The following is an 18,017-nucleotide window of genomic DNA, read 5'->3' on the forward strand; positions in this document are numbered from 1 at the left end:
TTCTGACTCTTCTGTCTGCACCTGCCAACGTTTCCACTTACAACGTTCACAGCAATGTCACAGGTGTAAAGGCCCCAACAATACAACATAGCTTAAATAAAATAAAAATAGGCCCAAGAACAACCCCCAGATGATCGATGGAGATAACTTTGTTTCGTCTGCAAAGGTAAAGAAATTTTCTCACGGCTCACTGTGTCCAAAGACCACCTCTTCTTAAAATTGCATTGAGATAATAAGGTTTTAGAGTGTGCACAAAAAAAGCATCCAATGCACAGTGTTTCTGCCCGGTCTCGAACCGGGGACCTTTCGCGTGTTAGGCGAACGTGATGACCACTACACTACAGAAACTACCTTGGTGCTTTCTACTGTTAGAGGAAAGTTTCTCTCAAGCCTTCACCCTACTTCTATTCTGCTGTATCAGCAGCGGCTCAGAATGTGCAGAACAAGTGTGAAAACCTCAGAGATATCATCCAACATGCTTGCAATTAGACGTATTCAAAACTCACTTGTGCAGGCATCGACAGGCAAATATCTGATGCCTAAATGCCAGCGAGTACAGCTTGGGAAAGCATCACCTGGGACACACTGAGACTAAGCAGGTAGGCAGATAAAGCATGGTGATCCATTTTTCTTCTGAGGTTAGAAATATGTTGTGCAACAATGCACCCAGTATAACGAGAAATAGTCAGGCATAGTGCAATTTTAGTAGGGTTTGTATGTTTACCTCTAAAAAGGGCTCGTCCGGGATTTGAACCCGGGACCTCTGGCACCCTAAGCGAGAATCATACCCCTAGACCAACGAGCCACGCAAGAGTCACCTCTGACACAGCTCCAGGGGTTAGTGGCAGCTAGCCAGTACATGCTGCTCTGTTCTGCAATATGATTGCTGTCTTTTTCATGACCGTCATCAAACAAGAAATTAAAAAGCCTCTGTCCTTCAGACAGTTTGTTTGCTTTAAGTGTCTGCTCGTGGTGAGGACAAGAGAAGCATTTCTGCTCTCATGCCTTGCTTTCATGAAGTAGGCCCACCCTACAGAGCAAAGTGCGAGCAAGCGAATGGCGCAAGCTATCGTCACTTCTCTTTTCGAGCTGTCACTGAGATCTCTGGAGCACACTACGTCAGGCTGGTGAGGAATAGACAGCCTCTATTATCTCAGCTTTCCTATAAAGTGAGCCAGTAAATGCAAACACTGTGAAAAACAGCAAGCTGCTGTTTCTGCCCGGTCTCGACCTTTCGCGTGTAAGGCGAACGTGATAACCACTACACTACAGAAACAGACACCACCTCAGGAATCTTGTTGGCATGTATTGGGTTGGAATGCACAGACTAAAGGCCAACGTCCTTGAAGCTCAAAGTTGGGCTCTCCTTACCCGGTCTCTCTTTCTTTGGAAGACAGGAATGAGGACCACTTTTTTTCCAAGAGGCGATTTGGAAACCATATCCTGAAATGACACTAGAAAAACACTTTGCATGTAATGTTCCTACACTGCTGGTCCAGCCCAGAAAAGCAGTTGCAACGAAGTCCTGCACTCCTTTATCATGTCAAAAGTGGAAAATAGCGTGCAGGGTAAGGAACCTTCTCGACATACACAGCGTCTTATAGCATTGAAAAGAAGAAAGGCTCCTATATGACAAGCAGCCTGAAAACTTCCACAGGATGGGCTCGTCCGGGATTTGAACCCAGGACCTCTCGCACCCAAAGCGAGAATCATACCCCTAGACCAACGAGCCTGAGTGGCCAAGATACATTTTGAACAATTACTGAAGCGTCTTTCAGAAAATAGCAGGGCTATTTGGCTCGTCTCCCTATAAGTGAGCCACACAAAGTCATGTTTTCTCTCAAGTTGTTGTTTTTTCACTCCAGCAAGGAAGGGGGCAGCCAATCTCCTATCGGCCAGTGAGCAGTAAAAAGGCACAGATGAGAACAGCAACCACTTTCTGGCACTTGTACTCCTCTGCAAGTCCTGGACCCTTGCTCCATAGACTTCCACACCAGAAGCAATGAAGGGCCCACCATTTCTTGCACCTGAGAAAGTGGTGTTTGATATTTGCATTCAAACGCGCTCGCTCAGCGCTCGATCAGGCTCGATCAGGCGAGATGTATATGAGTGGCTCACAGGCCTGAAACATTCACCTGGGAGACCCAGAGTGGCTGACTTCCCAGTATGGCCATTGTTGGGCGAGTCTCCTCCTTTCCTCCGACTCAATCTAGAATTGGCTGCAAATCACAAGAGGGAGTGCAATGTCCGTGTGTAGTGCCTACTCCCAGCTACCTCTCTGTCTTCCTTATGTAAATTAGAATTTGCATGGGGGGACCATTGGCAATCTGCTCCTCCCACATAACCAGGAAGCCCTGTTGAACATGTCTGCCTGTGTTGTTCCAGAAACACTGCCTTCTCTGCCCAAAAGGTGGCAGGAGAGCCTCACAACAAATGATGGGATCAAATGCTTATTTCGAAACCCAGCATGGCAGTTACTGTGATGGAGTGCAAATGTAATGGAAGGTGTGCCTGAGGTGTCCCTTTCAGAAATACATGGAATTGTGATTGAGGGCCCAGCCTGGTGGATTTCTCTTTATTTACTACAGGTTCCTGCAAATATTGTGTTGTGTCTGGGGAATGCACTGCAAAAATTAGGAAGACTTAAGGGTGTAAAAGGGACCTGTCAGAAGTGGGATTTGAACCCACGCCTCCATGAGGAGACCAGAAGGCTCAGCATCACTGAAGATCAAGCTCTCTTGAGTCTGGCGCCTTAGACCACTCGGCCATCCTGACGGCTCAGGGTGTGCTTAGTTCTGACTCTTCTGTCTGCACCTGCCAACGTTTCCACTTACAACGTTCACAGCAATGTCACAGGTGTAAAGGCCCCAACAATACAACATAGCTTAAATAAAATAATAATAGGCCCAAGAACAACCCCCAGATGATCGATGGAGATAACTTTGTTTCGTCTGCAAAGGTAAAGAAATTTTCTCACGGCTCACTGTGTCCAAAGACCACCTCTTCTTAAAATTGCATTGAGATAATAAGGTTTTAGAGTGTGCACAAAAAAAGCATCCAATGCACAGTGTTTCTGCCCGGTCTCGAACCGTGGACCTTTCGCGTGTTAGGCGAACGTGATGACCACTACACTACAGAAACTACCTTGGTGCTTTCTACTGTTAGAGGAAAGTTTCTCTCAAGCCTTCACCCTACTTCTATTCTGCTGTATCAGCAGCGGCTCAGAATGTGCAGAACAAGTGTGAAAACCTCAGAGATATCATCCAACATGCTTGCAATTAGACGTATTCAAAACTCACTTGTGCAGGCATCGACAGGCAAATATCTGATGCCTAAATGCCAGCGAGTACAGCTTGGGAAAGCATCACCTGGGACACACTGAGACTAAGCAGGTAGGCAGATAAAGCATGGTGATCCATTTTTCTTCTGAGGTTAGAAATATGTTGTGCAACAATGCACCCAGTATAACGAGAAATAGTCAGGCATAGTGCAATTTTAGTAGGGTTTGTATGTTTACCTCTAAAAAGGGCACGTCCGGGATTTGAACCCGGGACCTCTCGCACCCTAAGCGAGAATCATACCCCTAGTCCAATGAGCCACGCAAGAGTCACCTCTGACACAGCTCCAGGGGTTAGTGGCAGCTAGCCAGTACATGCTGCTCTGTTCTGCAATATGATTGCTGTCTTTTTCATGACCGTCATCAAACAAGAAATTAAAAAGCCTCTGTCCTTCAGACAGTTTGTTTGCTTTAAGTGTCTGCTCGTGGTGAGGACAAGAGAAGCATTTCTGCTCTCATGCCTTGCTTTCATGAAGTAGGCCCACCCTACAGAGCAAAGTGCGAGCAAGCGAATGGCGCAAGCTATCGTCACTTCTCTTTTCGAGCTGTCACTGAGATCTCTGGAGCACACTACGTCAGGCTGGTGAGGAATAGACAGCCTCTATTATCTCAGCTTTCCTATAAAGTGAGCCAGTAAATGCAAACACTGTGAAAAACAGCAAGCTGCTGTTTCTGCCCGGTCTCGAACCAGGGACCTTTCGCGTGTAAGGCAAACGTGATAACCACTACACTACAGAAACAGACACTACCTCAGGAATCTTGTTGGCATGTATTGGGTTGGAATGCACAGACTAAAGGCCAACGTCCTTGAAGCTCAAAGTTGGGCTCTCCTTACCCGGTCTCTCTTTCTTTGGAAGACAGGAATGAGGACCACTTTTTTTCCAAGAGGCGATTTGGAAACCATATCCTGAAATGACACTAGAAAAACACTTTGCATGTAATGTTCCTACACTGCTGGTCCAGCCCAGAAAAGCAGTTGCAACGAAGTCCTGCACTCCTTTATCATGTCAAAAGTGGAAAATAGCGTGCAGGGTAAGGAACCTTCTCGACATACACAGCGTCTTATAGCATTGAAAAGAAGAAAGGCTCCTATATGACAAGCAGCCTGAAAACTTCCACAGGATGGGCTCGTCCGGGATTTGAACCCGGGACCTCTCGCACCCAAAGCGAGAATCATACCCCTAGACCAACGAGCCTGAGTGGCCAAGATACATTTTGAACAATTACTGAAGCGTCTTTCAGAAAATAGCAGGGCTATTTGGCTCGTCTCCCTATAAGTGAGCCACACAAAGTCATGTTTTCTCTCAAGTTGTTGTTTTTTCTTTCCAGCAAGGAAGGGGGCAGCCAATCTCCTATCGGCCAGTGAGCAGTAAAAAGGCACAGATGAGAACAGCAACCACTTTCTGGCACTTGTACTCCTCTGCAAGTCCTGGACCCTTGCTCCATAGACTTCCACACCAGAAGCAATGAAGGGCCCACCATTTCTTGCACCTGAGAAAGTGGTGTTTGATATTTGCATTCAAACGCGCTCGCTCAGCGCTCGATCAGGCTCGATCAGGCGAGATTTATATGAGTGGCTCACAGGCCTGAAACATTCACCTGGGAGACCCAGAGTGGCTGACTTCCCAGTATGGCCATTGTTGGGCGAGTCTCCTCCTTTCCTCCGACTCAATCTAGAATTGGCTGCAAATCACAAGAGGGAGTGCAATGTCCGTGTGTAGTGCCTACTCCCAGCTACCTCTCTGTCTTCCTTATGTAAATTAGAATTTGCAAGGGGAGACCATTGGCAATCTGCTCCTCCCACATAACCAGGAAGCCCTGTTGAACATGTCTGCCTGTGTTGTTCCAGGAACACTGCCTTCTCTGCCCAAAAGGTGGCAGGAGAGCCTCACAACAAATGATGGGATCAAATGCTTATTTCGAAACCCAGCATGGCAGTTACTGTGATGGAGTGCAAATGTAATGGAAGGTGTGCCTGAGGTGTCCCTTTCAGATATACATGGAATTGTGATTGAGGGCCCAGCCTGGTGGATTTCTCTTTATTTACTACAGGTTCCTGCAAATATTGTGGTGTGTCTGGGGAATGCACTGCAAAAATTAGGAAGACTTAAGGGTGTAAAAGGGACCTGTCAGAAGTGGGATTTGAACCCACGCCTCCATGAGGAGACCAGAAGGCTCAGCATCACTGAAGATCAAGCTCTCTTGAGTCTGGCGCCTTAGACCACTCGGCCATCCTGACGGCTCAGGGTGTGCTTAGTTCTGACTCTTCTGTCTGCACCTGCCAACGTTTCAACTTACAACGTTCACAGCAATGTCACAGGTGTAAAGGCCCCAACAATACAACATAGCTTAAATAAAATAAAAATAGGCCCAAGAACAACCCCCAGATGATCGATGGAGATAACTTTGTTTCGTCTGCAAAGGTAAAGAAATTTTCTCACGGCTCACTGTGTCCAAAGACCACCTCTTCTTAAAATTGCATTGAGATAATAAGGTTTTAGAGTGTGCACAAAAAAAGCATCCAATGCACAGTGTTTCTGCCCGGTCTCGAACCGGGGACCTTTCGCGTGTTAGGCAAACGTGATGACCACTACACTACAGAAACTACCTTGGTGCTTTCTACTGTTAGAGGAAAGTTTCTCTCAAGCCTTCACCCTACTTCTATTCTGCTGTATCAGCAGCGGCTCAGAATGTGCAGAACAAGTGTGAAAACCTCAGAGATATCATCCAACATGCTTGCAATTAGACGTATTCAAAACTCACTTGTGCAGGCATCGACAGGCAAATATCTGATGCCTAAATGCCAGCGAGTACAGCTTGGGAAAGCATCACCTGGGACACACTGAGACTAAGCAGGTAGGCAGATAAAGCATGGTGATCCATTTTTCTTCTGAGGTTAGAAATATGTTGTGCAACAATGCACCCAGTATAACGAGAAATAGTCAGGCATAGTGCAATTTTAGTAGGGTTTGTATGTTTACCTCTAAAAAGGGCTCGTCCGGGATTTGAACCCGGGACCTCTCGCACCCTAAGCGAGAATCATACCCCTAGACCAACGAGCCACGCAAGAGTCACCTCTGACACAGCTCCAGGGGTTAGTGGCAGCTAGCCAGTACATGCTGCTCTGTTCTGCAATATGATTGCTGTCTTTTTCATGATCGTCATCAAACAAGAAATTAAAAAGCCTCTGTCCTTCAGACAGTTTGTTTGCTTTAAGTGTCTGCTCGTGGTGAGGACAAGAGAAGCATTTCTGCTCTCATGCCTTGCTTTCATGAAGTAGGCCCACCCTACAGAGCAAAGTGCGAGCAAGCGAATGGCGCAAGCTATCGTCACTTCTCTTTTCGAGCTGTCACTGAGATCTCTGGAGCACACTACGTCAGGCTGGTGAGGAATAGACAGCCTCTATTATCTCAGCTTTCCTATAAAGTGAGCCAGTAAATGCAAACACTGTGAAAAACAGCAAGCTGCTGTTTCTGCCCGGTCTCGACCTTTCGCGTGTAAGGCGAACGTGATAACCACTACACTACAGAAACAGACACCACCTCAGGAATCTTGTTGGCATGTATTGGGTTGGAATGCACAGACTAAAGGCCAACGTCCTTGAAGCTCAAAGTTGGGCTCTCCTTACCCGGTCTCTCTTTCTTTGGAAGACAGGAATGAGGACCACTTTTTTTCCAAGAGGCGATTTGGAAACCATATCCTGAAATGACACTAGAAAAACACTTTGCATGTAATGTTCCTACACTGCTGGTCCAGCCCAGAAAAGCAGTTGCAACGAAGTCCTGCACTCCTTTATCATGTCAAAAGTGAAAAATAGCGTGCAGGGTAAGGAACCTTCTCGACATACACAGCGTCTTATAGCATTGAAAAGAAGAAAGGCTCCTATATGACAAGCAGCCTGAAAACTTCCACAGGATGGGCTCGTCCGGGATTTGAACCCAGGACCTCTCGCACCCAAAGCGAGAATCATACCCCTAGACCAACGAGCCTGAGTGGCCAAGATACATTTTGAACAATTACTGAAGCGTCTTTCAGAAAATAGCAGGGCTATTTGGCTCGTCTCCCTATAAGTGAGCCACACAAAGTCATGTTTTCTCTCAAGTTGTTGTTTTTTCACTCCAGCAAGGAAGGGGGCAGCCAATCTCCTATCGGCCAGTGAGCAGTAAAAAGGCACAGATGAGAACAGCAACCACTTTCTGGCACTTGTACTCCTCTGCAAGTCCTGGACCCTTGCTCCATAGACTTCCACACCAGAAGCAATGAAGGGCCCACCATTTCTTGCACCTGAGAAAGTGGTGTTTGATATTTGCATTCAAACGCGCTCGCTCAGCGCTCGATCAGGCGAGATGTATATGAGTGGCTCACAGGCCTGAAACATTCACCTGGGAGACCCAGAGTGGCTGACTTCCCAGTATGGCCATTGTTGGGCGAGTCTCCTCCTTTCCTCCGACTCAATCTAGAATTGGCTGCAAATCACAAGAGGGAGTGCAATGTCCGTGTGTAGTGCCTACTCCCAGCTACCTCTCTGTCTTCCTTATGTAAATTAGAATTTGCATGGGGGGACCATTGGCAATCTGCTCCTCCCACATAACCAGGAAGCCCTGTTGAACATGTCTGCCTGTGTTGTTCCAGAAACACTGCCTTCTCTGCCCAAAAGGTGGCAGGAGAGCCTCACAACAAATGATGGGATCAAATGCTTATTTCGAAACCCAGCATGGCAGTTACTGTGATGGAGTGCAAATGTAATGGAAGGTGTGCCTGAGGTGTCCCTTTCAGAAATACATGGAATTGTGATTGAGGGCCCAGCCTGGTGGATTTCTCTTTATTTACTACAGGTTCCTGCAAATATTGTGTTGTGTCTGGGGAATGCACTGCAAAAATTAGGAAGACTTAAGGGTGTAAAAGGGACCTGTCAGAAGTGGGATTTGAACCCACGCCTCCATGAGGAGACCAGAAGGCTCAGCATCACTGAAGATCAAGCTCTCTTGAGTCTGGCGCCTTAGACCACTCGGCCATCCTGACGGCTCAGGGTGTGCTTAGTTCTGACTCTTCTGTCTGCACCTGCCAACGTTTCCACTTACAACGTTCACAGCAATGTCACAGGTGTAAAGGCCCCAACAATACAACATAGCTTAAATAAAATAAAAATAGGCCCAAGAACAACCCCCAGATGATCGATGGAGATAACTTTGTTTCGTCTGCAAAGGTAAAGAAATTTTCTCACGGCTCACTGTGTCCAAAGACCACCTCTTCTTAAAATTGCATTGAGATAATAAGGTTTTAGAGTGTGCACAAAAAAAGCATCCAATGCACAGTGTTTCTGCCCGGTCTCGAACCGTGGACCTTTCGCGTGTTAGGCGAACGTGATGACCACTACACTACAGAAACTACCTTGGTGCTTTCTACTGTTAGAGGAAAGTTTCTCTCAAGCCTTCACCCTACTTCTATTCTGCTGTATCAGCAGCGGCTCAGAATGTGCAGAACAAGTGTGAAAACCTCAGAGATATCATCCAACATGCTTGCAATTAGACGTATTCAAAACTCACTTGTGCAGGCATCGACAGGCAAATATCTGATGCCTAAATGCCAGCGAGTACAGCTTGGGAAAGCATCACCTGGGACACACTGAGACTAAGCAGGTAGGCAGATAAAGCATGGTGATCCATTTTTCTTCTGAGGTTAGAAATATGTTGTGCAACAATGCACCCAGTATAACGAGAAATAGTCAGGCATAGTGCAATTTTAGTAGGGTTTGTATGTTTACCTCTAAAAAGGGCTCGTCCGGGATTTGAACCCGGGACCTCTCGCACCCTAAGCGAGAATCATACCCCTAGTCCAATGAGCCACGCAAGAGTCACCTCTGACACAGCTCCAGGGGTTAGTGGCAGCTAGCCAGTACATGCTGCTCTGTTCTGCAATATGATTGCTGTCTTTTTCATGACCGTCATCAAACAAGAAATTAAAAAGCCTCTGTCCTTCAGACAGTTTGTTTGCTTTAAGTGTCTGCTCGTGGTGAGGACAAGAGAAGCATTTCTGCTCTCATGCCTTGCTTTCATGAAGTAGGCCCACCCTACAGAGCAAAGTGCGAGCAAGCGAATGGCGCAAGCTATCGTCACTTCTCTTTTCGAGCTGTCACTGAGATCTCTGGAGCACACTACGTCAGGCTGGTGAGGAATAGACAGCCTCTATTATCTCAGCTTTCCTATAAAGTGAGCCAGTAAATGCAAACACTGTGAAAAACAGCAAGCTGCTGTTTCTGCCCGGTCTCGAACCAGGGACCTTTCGCGTGTAAGGCAAACGTGATAACCACTACACTACAGAAACAGACACTACCTCAGGAATCTTGTTGGCATGTATTGGGTTGGAATGCACAGACTAAAGGCCAACGTCCTTGAAGCTCAAAGTTGGGCTCTCCTTACCCGGTCTCTCTTTCTTTGGAAGACAGGAATGAGGACCACTTTTTTTCCAAGAGGCGATTTGGAAACCATATCCTGAAATGACACTAGAAAAACACTTTGCATGTAATGTTCCTACACTGCTGGTCCAGCCCAGAAAAGCAGTTGCAACGAAGTCCTGCACTCCTTTATCATGTCAAAAGTGGAAAATAGCGTGCAGGGTAAGGAACCTTCTCGACATACACAGCGTCTTATAGCATTGAAAAGAAGAAAGGCTCCTATATGACAAGCAGCCTGAAAACTTCCACAGGATGGGCTCGTCCGGGATTTGAACCCGGGACCTCTCGCACCCAAAGCGAGAATCATACCCCTAGACCAACGAGCCTGAGTGGCCAAGATACATTTTGAACAATTACTGAAGCGTCTTTCAGAAAATAGCAGGGCTATTTGGCTCGTCTCCCTATAAGTGAGCCACACAAAGTCATGTTTTCTCTCAAGTTGTTGTTTTTTCTTTCCAGCAAGGAAGGGGGCAGCCAATCTCCTATCGGCCAGTGAGCAGTAAAAAGGCACAGATGAGAACAGCAACCACTTTCTGGCACTTGTACTCCTCTGCAAGTCCTGGACCCTTGCTCCATAGACTTCCACACCAGAAGCAATGAAGGGCCCACCATTTCTTGCACCTGAGAAAGTGGTGTTTGATATTTGCATTCGAACGCGCTCGCTCAGCGCTCGATCAGGCTCGATCAGGCGAGATTTATATGAGTGGCTCACAGGCCTGAAACATTCACCTGGGAGACCCAGAGTGGCTGACTTCCCAGTATGGCCATCGTTGGGCGAGTCTCCTCCTTTCCTCCGACTCAATCTAGAATTGGCTGCAAATCACAAGAGGGAGTGCAATGTCCGTGTGTAGTGCCTACTCCCAGCTACCTCTCTGTCTTCCTTATGTAAATTAGAATTTGCAAGGGGAGACCATTGGCAATCTGCTCCTCCCACATAACCAGGAAGCCCTGTTGAACATGTCTGCCTGTGTTGTTCCAGGAACACTGCCTTCTCTGCCCAAAAGGTGGCAGGAGAGCCTCACAACAAATGATGGGATCAAATGCTTATTTCGAAACCCAGCATGGCAGTTACTGTGATGGAGTGCAAATGTAATGGAAGGTGTGCCTGAGGTGTCCCTTTCAGAAATACATGGAATTGTGATTGAGGGCCCAGCCTGGTGGATTTCTCTTTATTTACTACAGGTTCCTGCAAATATTGTGGTGTGTCTGGGGAATGCACTGCAAAAATTAGGAAGACTTAAGGGTGTAAAAGGGACCTGTCAGAAGTGGGATTTGAACCCACGCCTCCATGAGGAGACCAGAAGGCTCAGCATCACTGAAGATCAAGCTCTCTTGAGTCTGGCGCCTTAGACCACTCGGCCATCCTGACGGCTCAGGGTGTGCTTAGTTCTGACTCTTCTGTCTGCACCTGCCAACGTTTCCACTTACAACGTTCACAGCAATGTCACAGGTGTAAAGGCCCCAACAATACAACATAGCTTAAATAAAATAAAAATAGGCCCAAGAACAACCCCCAGATGATCGATGGAGATAACTTTGTTTCGTCTGCAAAGGTAAAGAAATTTTCTCACGGCTCACTGTGTCCAAAGACCACCTCTTCTTAAAATTGCATTGAGATAATAAGGTTTTAGAGTGTGCACAAAAAAAGCATCCAATGCACAGTGTTTCTGCCCGGTCTCGAACCGGGGACCTTTCGCGTGTTAGGCGAACGTGATGACCACTACACTACAGAAACTACCTTGGTGCTTTCTACTGTTAGAGGAAAGTTTCTCTCAAGCCTTCACCCTACTTCTATTCTGCTGTATCAGCAGCGGCTCAGAATGTGCAGAACAAGTGTGAAAACCTCAGAGATATCATCCAACATGCTTGCAATTAGACGTATTCAAAACTCACTTGTGCAGGCATCGACAGGCAAATATCTGATGCCTAAATGCCAGCGAGTACAGCTTGGGAAAGCATCACCTGGGACACACTGAGACTAAGCAGGTAGGCAGATAAAGCATGGTGATCCATTTTTCTTCTGAGGTTAGAAATATGTTGTGCAACAATGCACCCAGTATAACGAGAAATAGTCAGGCATAGTGCAATTTTAGTAGGGTTTGTATGTTTACCTCTAAAAAGGGCTCGTCCGGGATTTGAACCCGGGACCTCTGGCACCCTAAGCGAGAATCATACCCCTAGACCAACGAGCCACGCAAGAGTCACCTCTGACACAGCTCCAGGGGTTAGTGGCAGCTAGCCAGTACATGCTGCTCTGTTCTGCAATATGATTGCTGTCTTTTTCATGACCGTCATCAAACAAGAAATTAAAAAGCCTCTGTCCTTCAGACAGTTTGTTTGCTTTAAGTGTCTGCTCGTGGTGAGGACAAGAGAAGCATTTCTGCTCTCATGCCTTGCTTTCATGAAGTAGGCCCACCCTACAGAGCAAAGTGCGAGCAAGCGAATGGCGCAAGCTATCGTCACTTCTCTTTTCGAGCTGTCACTGAGATCTCTGGAGCACACTACGTCAGGCTGGTGAGGAATAGACAGCCTCTATTATCTCAGCTTTCCTATAAAGTGAGCCAGTAAATGCAAACACTGTGAAAAACAGCAAGCTGCTGTTTCTGCCCGGTCTCGACCTTTCGCGTGTAAGGCGAACGTGATAACCACTACACTACAGAAACAGACACCACCTCAGGAATCTTGTTGGCATGTATTGGGTTGGAATGCACAGACTAAAGGCCAACGTCCTTGAAGCTCAAAGTTGGGCTCTCCTTACCCGGTCTCTCTTTCTTTGGAAGACAGGAATGAGGACCACTTTTTTTCCAAGAGGCGATTTGGAAACCATATCCTGAAATGACACTAGAAAAACACTTTGCATGTAATGTTCCTACACTGCTGGTCCAGCCCAGAAAAGCAGTTGCAACGAAGTCCTGCACTCCTTTATCATGTCAAAAGTGAAAAATAGCGTGCAGGGTAAGGAACCTTCTCGACATACACAGCGTCTTATAGCATTGAAAAGAAGAAAGGCTCCTATATGACAAGCAGCCTGAAAACTTCCACAGGATGGGCTCGTCCGGGATTTGAACCCAGGACCTCTCGCACCCAAAGCGAGAATGATACCCCTAGACCAACGAGCCTGAGTGGCCAAGATACATTTTGAACAATTACTGAAGCGTCTTTCAGAAAATAGCAGGGCTATTTGGCTCGTCTCCCTATAAGTGAGCCACACAAAGTCATGTTTTCTCTCAAGTTGTTGTTTTTTCACTCCAGCAAGGAAGGGGGCAGCCAATCTCCTATCGGCCAGTGAGCAGTAAAAAGGCACAGATGAGAACAGCAACCACTTTCTGGCACTTGTACTCCTCTGCAAGTCCTGGACCCTTGCTCCATAGACTTCCACACCAGAAGCAATGAAGGGCCCACCATTTCTTGCACCTGAGAAAGTGGTGTTTGATATTTGCATTCAAACGCGCTCGCTCAGCGCTCGATCAGGCTCGATCAGGCGAGATGTATATGAGTGGCTCACAGGCCTGAAACATTCACCTGGGAGACCCAGAGTGGCTGACTTCCCAGTATGGCCATTGTTGGGCGAGTCTCCTCCTTTCCTCCGACTCAATCTAGAATTGGCTGCAAATCACAAGAGGGAGTGCAATGTCCGTGTGTAGTGCCTACTCCCAGCTACCTCTCTGTCTTCCTTATGTAAATTAGAATTTGCATGGGGGGACCATTGGCAATCTGCTCCTCCCACATAACCAGGAAGCCCTGTTGAACATGTCTGCCTGTGTTGTTCCAGAAACACTGCCTTCTCTGCCCAAAAGGTGGCAGGAGAGCCTCACAACAAATGATGGGATCAAATGCTTATTTCGAAACCCAGCATGGCAGTTACTGTGATGGAGTGCAAATGTAATGGAAGGTGTGCCTGAGGTGTCCCTTTCAGAAATACATGGAATTGTGATTGAGGGCCCAGCCTGGTGGATTTCTCTTTATTTACTACAGGTTCCTGCAAATATTGTGGTGTGTCTGGGGAATGCACTGCAAAAATTAGGAAGACTTAAGGGTGTAAAAGGGACCTGTCAGAAGTGGGATTTGAACCCACGCCTCCATGAGGAGACCAGAAGGCTCAGCATCACTGAAGATCAAGCTCTCTTGAGTCTGGCGCCTTAGACCACTCGGCCATCCTGACGGCTCAGGGTGTGCTTAGTTCTGACTCTTCTGTCTGCACCTGCCAACGTTTCCACTTACAACGTTCACAGCAATGTCACAGGTGTAAAGGCCCCAACAATACAACATAGCTTAAATAAAATGAAAATAGGCCCAAGAACAACCCCCAGATGATCGATGGAGATAACTTTGTTTCGTCTGCAAAGGTAAAGAAATTTTCTCACGGCTCACTGTGTCCAAAGACCACCTCTTCTTAAACTTGCATTGAGATAATAAGGTTTTAGAGTGTGCACAAAAAAAGCATCCAATGCACAGTGTTTCTGCCCGGTCTCGAACCGGGGACCTTTCGCGTGTTAGGCGAACGTGATGACCACTACACTACAGAAACTACCTTGGTGCTTTCTACTGTTAGAGGAAAGTTTCTCTCAAGCCTTCACCCTACTTCTATTCTGCTGTATCATCAGCGGCTCAGAATGTGCAGAACAAGTGTGAAAACCTCAGAGATATCATCCAACATGCTTGCAATTAGACGTATTCAAAACTCACTTGTGCAGGCATCGACAGGCAAATATCTGATGCCTAAATGCCAGCGAGTACAGCTTGGGAAAGCATCACCTGGGACACACTGAGACTAAGCAGGTAGGCAGATAAAGCATGGTGATCCATTTTTCTTCTGAGGTTAGAAATATGTTGTGCAACAATGCACCCAGTATAACGAGAAATAGTCAGGCATAGTGCAATTTTAGTAGGGTTTGTATGTTTACCTCTAAAAAGGGCTCGTCCGGGATTTGAACCCGGGACCTCTCGCACCCTTGAAGGACTGGGTTCTTTAAGACCCAGCGGTGCCAGGGCACAACACCTGAAACCTTCGTGGGTAACCTGCTCCGGCGTACGAATCACAGAGACACGGGACACTTCCCTCGACGTCAAAGATTCAAGGTTTATTTGCTGCAGGGAACACAGAGATCACGACAAGTACACCACGTGCAACTTGGGGAGACTGCTTCAAATTGGTTCTGTGAATCGCTCCTTTTATACAGTTTTTACCCATAGGATAACATTGAACACAAAAGTTTACAACCCGGTTCCCACCATTATCCCCCAGAGGGGTCGCTTTGGTCACTTTGAAACACATGAGGTCCTTAACATAAGTGCGGAAACATTTGGCGGTTCCCAACTGTAAAAACCATCTTCCCACCATTAGCAAATTCCAATCAGCAGTAAAACAGATCGAAATAGGAACAAAGACAGGTGCAGAGGAAGACGGAGACAGTGGGGAGATCGGAAAGGGTGTAAAAGGGGAGGTATCGGGAAACACGAGATACAGGCATCAAAGGGACGTGCCTAATGAGATGCACGGCTGAGACAATAAGTCCGTGCGGCAAGATGAGCCTCGAGCGGCACCATCTGCCTTACAGTAGCAACCCCCTCGTCATAAAGACACTTACAAAGAACATGTGTCTTCCGCAGATATTTTGGGAGTCCCAGGGTCGCGAAGCGGACAACGTCCGTTCGCTGGCTACTTGAGGGCAAGAGACAAAATGGATGCCGTATCTAAGATGGAACCCGTGGGTACAGATGAAAAACCCACATAACAAACGAACGGTTTAAGTTAGCACAGCGAAACTGCGCACACTTACTAAACTCGTCATTTGCGGTTCATAGATACCAGACTCGACCATATTCGTGCGAGTCGAAAACACCACTTACAATTGTCACGGAACCTCAGACGCTCCTTTTGCCCTCATGTAGGCAAGCACTAGTCGGAGTCATATTCGATATTCATCAGACCATCGAGATGTTGCTGTAGCATAGCTCTGTCCAACCGAGTCCCCTTGGTAACAGATGGTTGTCTCATACACGTTGTAGCACAGAGGCCACATAAGGCAGGACCACACTGTACACAAAGGCAACACATGAACAGGAACACTACAACGACTCCGATGATCATCAGAATTTTCCAACCCCAAGTCGACATCAGGCCCCAAAACCATCCAAGTAGCGTCCAATCCCCTACATCCACGTGTATGGATTCGGAGATCTTATGCAACCTCGAGATGGCTTGATAGACAGTAGGAGCATTATCTGGAATAAAAATGCAGCAGCTCGAATGGATCACCTTACATACCCCACCTCGATCTGCTAAGATGACATCTAAAACCATACGGTTTTGTAACGTCATAAGTCTCTCCGCCTGAAGTTCTGTGGTGATATTACCAAGGGCACTGGCAGTAATATTAGCTGTCGATTCTACCACTCGAGTCAACTGTCTCAGGTTCCTACTATTGACCATAGGTCCCCAAAACGGGAGGAAACCCTTGAAAAAGTCTCCTGCCTCTTGACCGGCAGTATCCTCTTCACTAATTACGCCTCGCACAACTCTAGTCTTATGATAATCGGCATCTACAGTGAACGTCGGAGGCAACAGATTTGCAATGAAACATGAGCCCATGAAGTCAGCGGGCAACCATGTGTATGCACGATCATAGCAGATAAAGTATGTACCCTTGGCAGCCAGAAACACAGGGGACGAGAACATCGGCAGAATGTAATTTTCAGTACAAGCACTTGCTCCAAGTCGGGCTTGCAATCTTCGGCCACGACCCATAAGACAAAAATTACCAGTGTGGGGTACGACCCATATCGGAGGCGAGCTTTTAAGCTGCTTTTCGCTAGTGAACACACTATATTCACCTCTACTTAGGACCCTATAGGCTTGTACCTCTTCTTCGGGAATAAGCGAGGGATCATAGATCTCACTATCTAAATCCTCTATTGCTATCGACAAAGGTTTTTGATACGAGGTAGGACCAGAGTAGGGGGAACGTGGTTCTCGAATGGGGTGGAAACCCAGTGCGCTTCGAAACATTGTTTGAAATGCTCGAGCTGACCCTTGGGAACTATATGGTAACACCAGATATGGAATTCCCTTATCCGTAGTGTGTGGCATCAACCCACACACCCAACAATTAGTAGTGTTAACCACTAACTGATGCTGATGGAGGAGCTGAATAAAGGAATTGTTGCGGAATTCTACACGTCTAGCCTGCTCGTGTTCCGGTAACATGTGAAAGGAATGGGGAGAAGCAGTAGAGGTAAGATTAGGGTAAGGAGTAGGAGTAGGTGTAGCAGGTAAGAAGTAAGACATCGTGTAATACACCCCACCCGCCAATAATGCAGAAACAGTCAAAAACAATACAAACAGTTGGAATATGAAACATTTGGTACGACTGAGTTGCTGCAGCTTGAATCTGTGGACTTGAGCTCCCTCCAAATCATTCAGCTTCGAGAATGCCATTCCCTACGAACGTCCGCAACGTTTCTTGACGCACTTCGTTCTGTGCAGCAATAGTCAATCCCTAGGAGTTCCCAGGAACCGACGGCCTTTAACCTAGCGTCAAGACCTACTGTCCAGAAGGAAGTACGCGCGCGGCCCTACGGCCTTCAATGCACAATATGTATGTATGCAAAAACAAAGTCTCTCAGCTGTAAAGGCAAAAGTATAAGGAATGAAGCTCAATATATGTACAGAAATAATTACAGAAATACGAAAGTTCAAAACTGATCACGGAAAACAGGGTAATGCAATCGTCGATACAGCAAGGCAAGATCTTTTTATTTGTCCTTAGTGCGAGATCGCAAAAAGTATCGGGTTTTCCCAGGACGTGTCTGCTCGTCAAACAAAGGATCCGTTGAAGAGACAGCGTCCTGCTGATCAGTTGAGTGTTCTGGTCTTGAGTCTTTTGATGCTAATTGTTCAACAGTGTCTTTCTGCTGCGCTGAGGATTCTTCAACAAGCTGTGCGTTGCTAAAAGGCACAAACGCCGGCAATGTTTCTGTTTCAGATGACGCAATGCCTCTCCTTACCCACGGGTCTGCCGGCAAAGGGATGGGGACTCGTTTGGTGTGCTTAGCATGCACCCAATTCTTACGTCCCTCAAGACGAACGGCAGTCCTCGTGGCCAGGAGCACTTGGTAGGGTCCGGTGAACCTCGGGTCCAGGTTATTTTTGCGTGAAAAGTTCCTTGTCACCACCCAGTCTCCGGGCTGGAGCTGGTGGCCTGGACCCTCTGTCTGCGTCGGCAA

At 47.0% G+C, this 18,017-nt stretch overlaps 18 non-coding genes across 18 annotated transcripts; all 18 read right to left on the minus strand.

Annotated features, from left to right (window-relative positions):
• Positions 1–275: 275 nt before the first annotated feature.
• TRNAV-AAC (transfer RNA valine (anticodon AAC)) lies at positions 276–348 on the minus strand. Its single transcript has one exon. It is a non-coding gene; the product is annotated as a tRNA-Val (tRNA).
• A 385-nt stretch (positions 349–733) lies between these two features.
• Positions 734–805, minus strand: TRNAP-AGG (transfer RNA proline (anticodon AGG)). Its single transcript has one exon. It is a non-coding gene; the product is annotated as a tRNA-Pro (tRNA).
• Positions 806–2,663: 1,858 nt separating this feature from the next.
• TRNAL-CAA (transfer RNA leucine (anticodon CAA)) lies at positions 2,664–2,775 on the minus strand. The gene is made up of 2 exons: positions 2,738–2,775; positions 2,664–2,709 (listed from the first exon to the last, which is right to left on the minus strand). It is a non-coding gene; the product is annotated as a tRNA-Leu (tRNA).
• Positions 2,776–3,068: 293 nt separating this feature from the next.
• TRNAV-AAC (transfer RNA valine (anticodon AAC)) lies at positions 3,069–3,141 on the minus strand. The gene has a single exon. It is a non-coding gene; the product is annotated as a tRNA-Val (tRNA).
• Positions 3,142–4,004: 863 nt separating this feature from the next.
• On the minus strand, positions 4,005–4,077 carry TRNAV-UAC (transfer RNA valine (anticodon UAC)). The gene has a single exon. It is a non-coding gene; the product is annotated as a tRNA-Val (tRNA).
• A 384-nt stretch (positions 4,078–4,461) lies between these two features.
• On the minus strand, positions 4,462–4,533 carry TRNAP-UGG (transfer RNA proline (anticodon UGG)). The gene has a single exon. It is a non-coding gene; the product is annotated as a tRNA-Pro (tRNA).
• A 931-nt stretch (positions 4,534–5,464) lies between these two features.
• On the minus strand, positions 5,465–5,576 carry TRNAL-CAA (transfer RNA leucine (anticodon CAA)). The gene is made up of 2 exons: positions 5,539–5,576; positions 5,465–5,510 (listed from the first exon to the last, which is right to left on the minus strand). It is a non-coding gene; the product is annotated as a tRNA-Leu (tRNA).
• A 293-nt stretch (positions 5,577–5,869) lies between these two features.
• Positions 5,870–5,942, minus strand: TRNAV-AAC (transfer RNA valine (anticodon AAC)). The gene has a single exon. It is a non-coding gene; the product is annotated as a tRNA-Val (tRNA).
• A 385-nt stretch (positions 5,943–6,327) lies between these two features.
• On the minus strand, positions 6,328–6,399 carry TRNAP-AGG (transfer RNA proline (anticodon AGG)). The gene has a single exon. It is a non-coding gene; the product is annotated as a tRNA-Pro (tRNA).
• A 1,848-nt stretch (positions 6,400–8,247) lies between these two features.
• On the minus strand, positions 8,248–8,359 carry TRNAL-CAA (transfer RNA leucine (anticodon CAA)). Its single transcript has 2 exons — positions 8,322–8,359; positions 8,248–8,293 (listed from the first exon to the last, which is right to left on the minus strand). It is a non-coding gene; the product is annotated as a tRNA-Leu (tRNA).
• A 293-nt stretch (positions 8,360–8,652) lies between these two features.
• TRNAV-AAC (transfer RNA valine (anticodon AAC)) lies at positions 8,653–8,725 on the minus strand. The gene has a single exon. It is a non-coding gene; the product is annotated as a tRNA-Val (tRNA).
• Positions 8,726–9,588: 863 nt separating this feature from the next.
• On the minus strand, positions 9,589–9,661 carry TRNAV-UAC (transfer RNA valine (anticodon UAC)). The gene has a single exon. It is a non-coding gene; the product is annotated as a tRNA-Val (tRNA).
• Positions 9,662–10,045: 384 nt separating this feature from the next.
• On the minus strand, positions 10,046–10,117 carry TRNAP-UGG (transfer RNA proline (anticodon UGG)). Its single transcript has one exon. It is a non-coding gene; the product is annotated as a tRNA-Pro (tRNA).
• A 931-nt stretch (positions 10,118–11,048) lies between these two features.
• TRNAL-CAA (transfer RNA leucine (anticodon CAA)) lies at positions 11,049–11,160 on the minus strand. The gene is made up of 2 exons: positions 11,123–11,160; positions 11,049–11,094 (listed from the first exon to the last, which is right to left on the minus strand). It is a non-coding gene; the product is annotated as a tRNA-Leu (tRNA).
• A 293-nt stretch (positions 11,161–11,453) lies between these two features.
• Positions 11,454–11,526, minus strand: TRNAV-AAC (transfer RNA valine (anticodon AAC)). The gene has a single exon. It is a non-coding gene; the product is annotated as a tRNA-Val (tRNA).
• A 385-nt stretch (positions 11,527–11,911) lies between these two features.
• TRNAP-AGG (transfer RNA proline (anticodon AGG)) lies at positions 11,912–11,983 on the minus strand. Its single transcript has one exon. It is a non-coding gene; the product is annotated as a tRNA-Pro (tRNA).
• A 1,858-nt stretch (positions 11,984–13,841) lies between these two features.
• Positions 13,842–13,953, minus strand: TRNAL-CAA (transfer RNA leucine (anticodon CAA)). Its single transcript has 2 exons — positions 13,916–13,953; positions 13,842–13,887 (listed from the first exon to the last, which is right to left on the minus strand). It is a non-coding gene; the product is annotated as a tRNA-Leu (tRNA).
• Positions 13,954–14,246: 293 nt separating this feature from the next.
• Positions 14,247–14,319, minus strand: TRNAV-AAC (transfer RNA valine (anticodon AAC)). The gene has a single exon. It is a non-coding gene; the product is annotated as a tRNA-Val (tRNA).
• Between the last annotated feature and the right edge of the window lie 3,698 nt (positions 14,320–18,017).

Source organism: Lissotriton vulgaris, chromosome 10 (genome assembly GCF_964263255.1).
Source record: "Lissotriton vulgaris chromosome 10, aLisVul1.2, whole genome shotgun sequence".
Lineage (NCBI taxonomy): Eukaryota > Metazoa > Chordata > Amphibia > Caudata > Salamandridae > Lissotriton > Lissotriton vulgaris.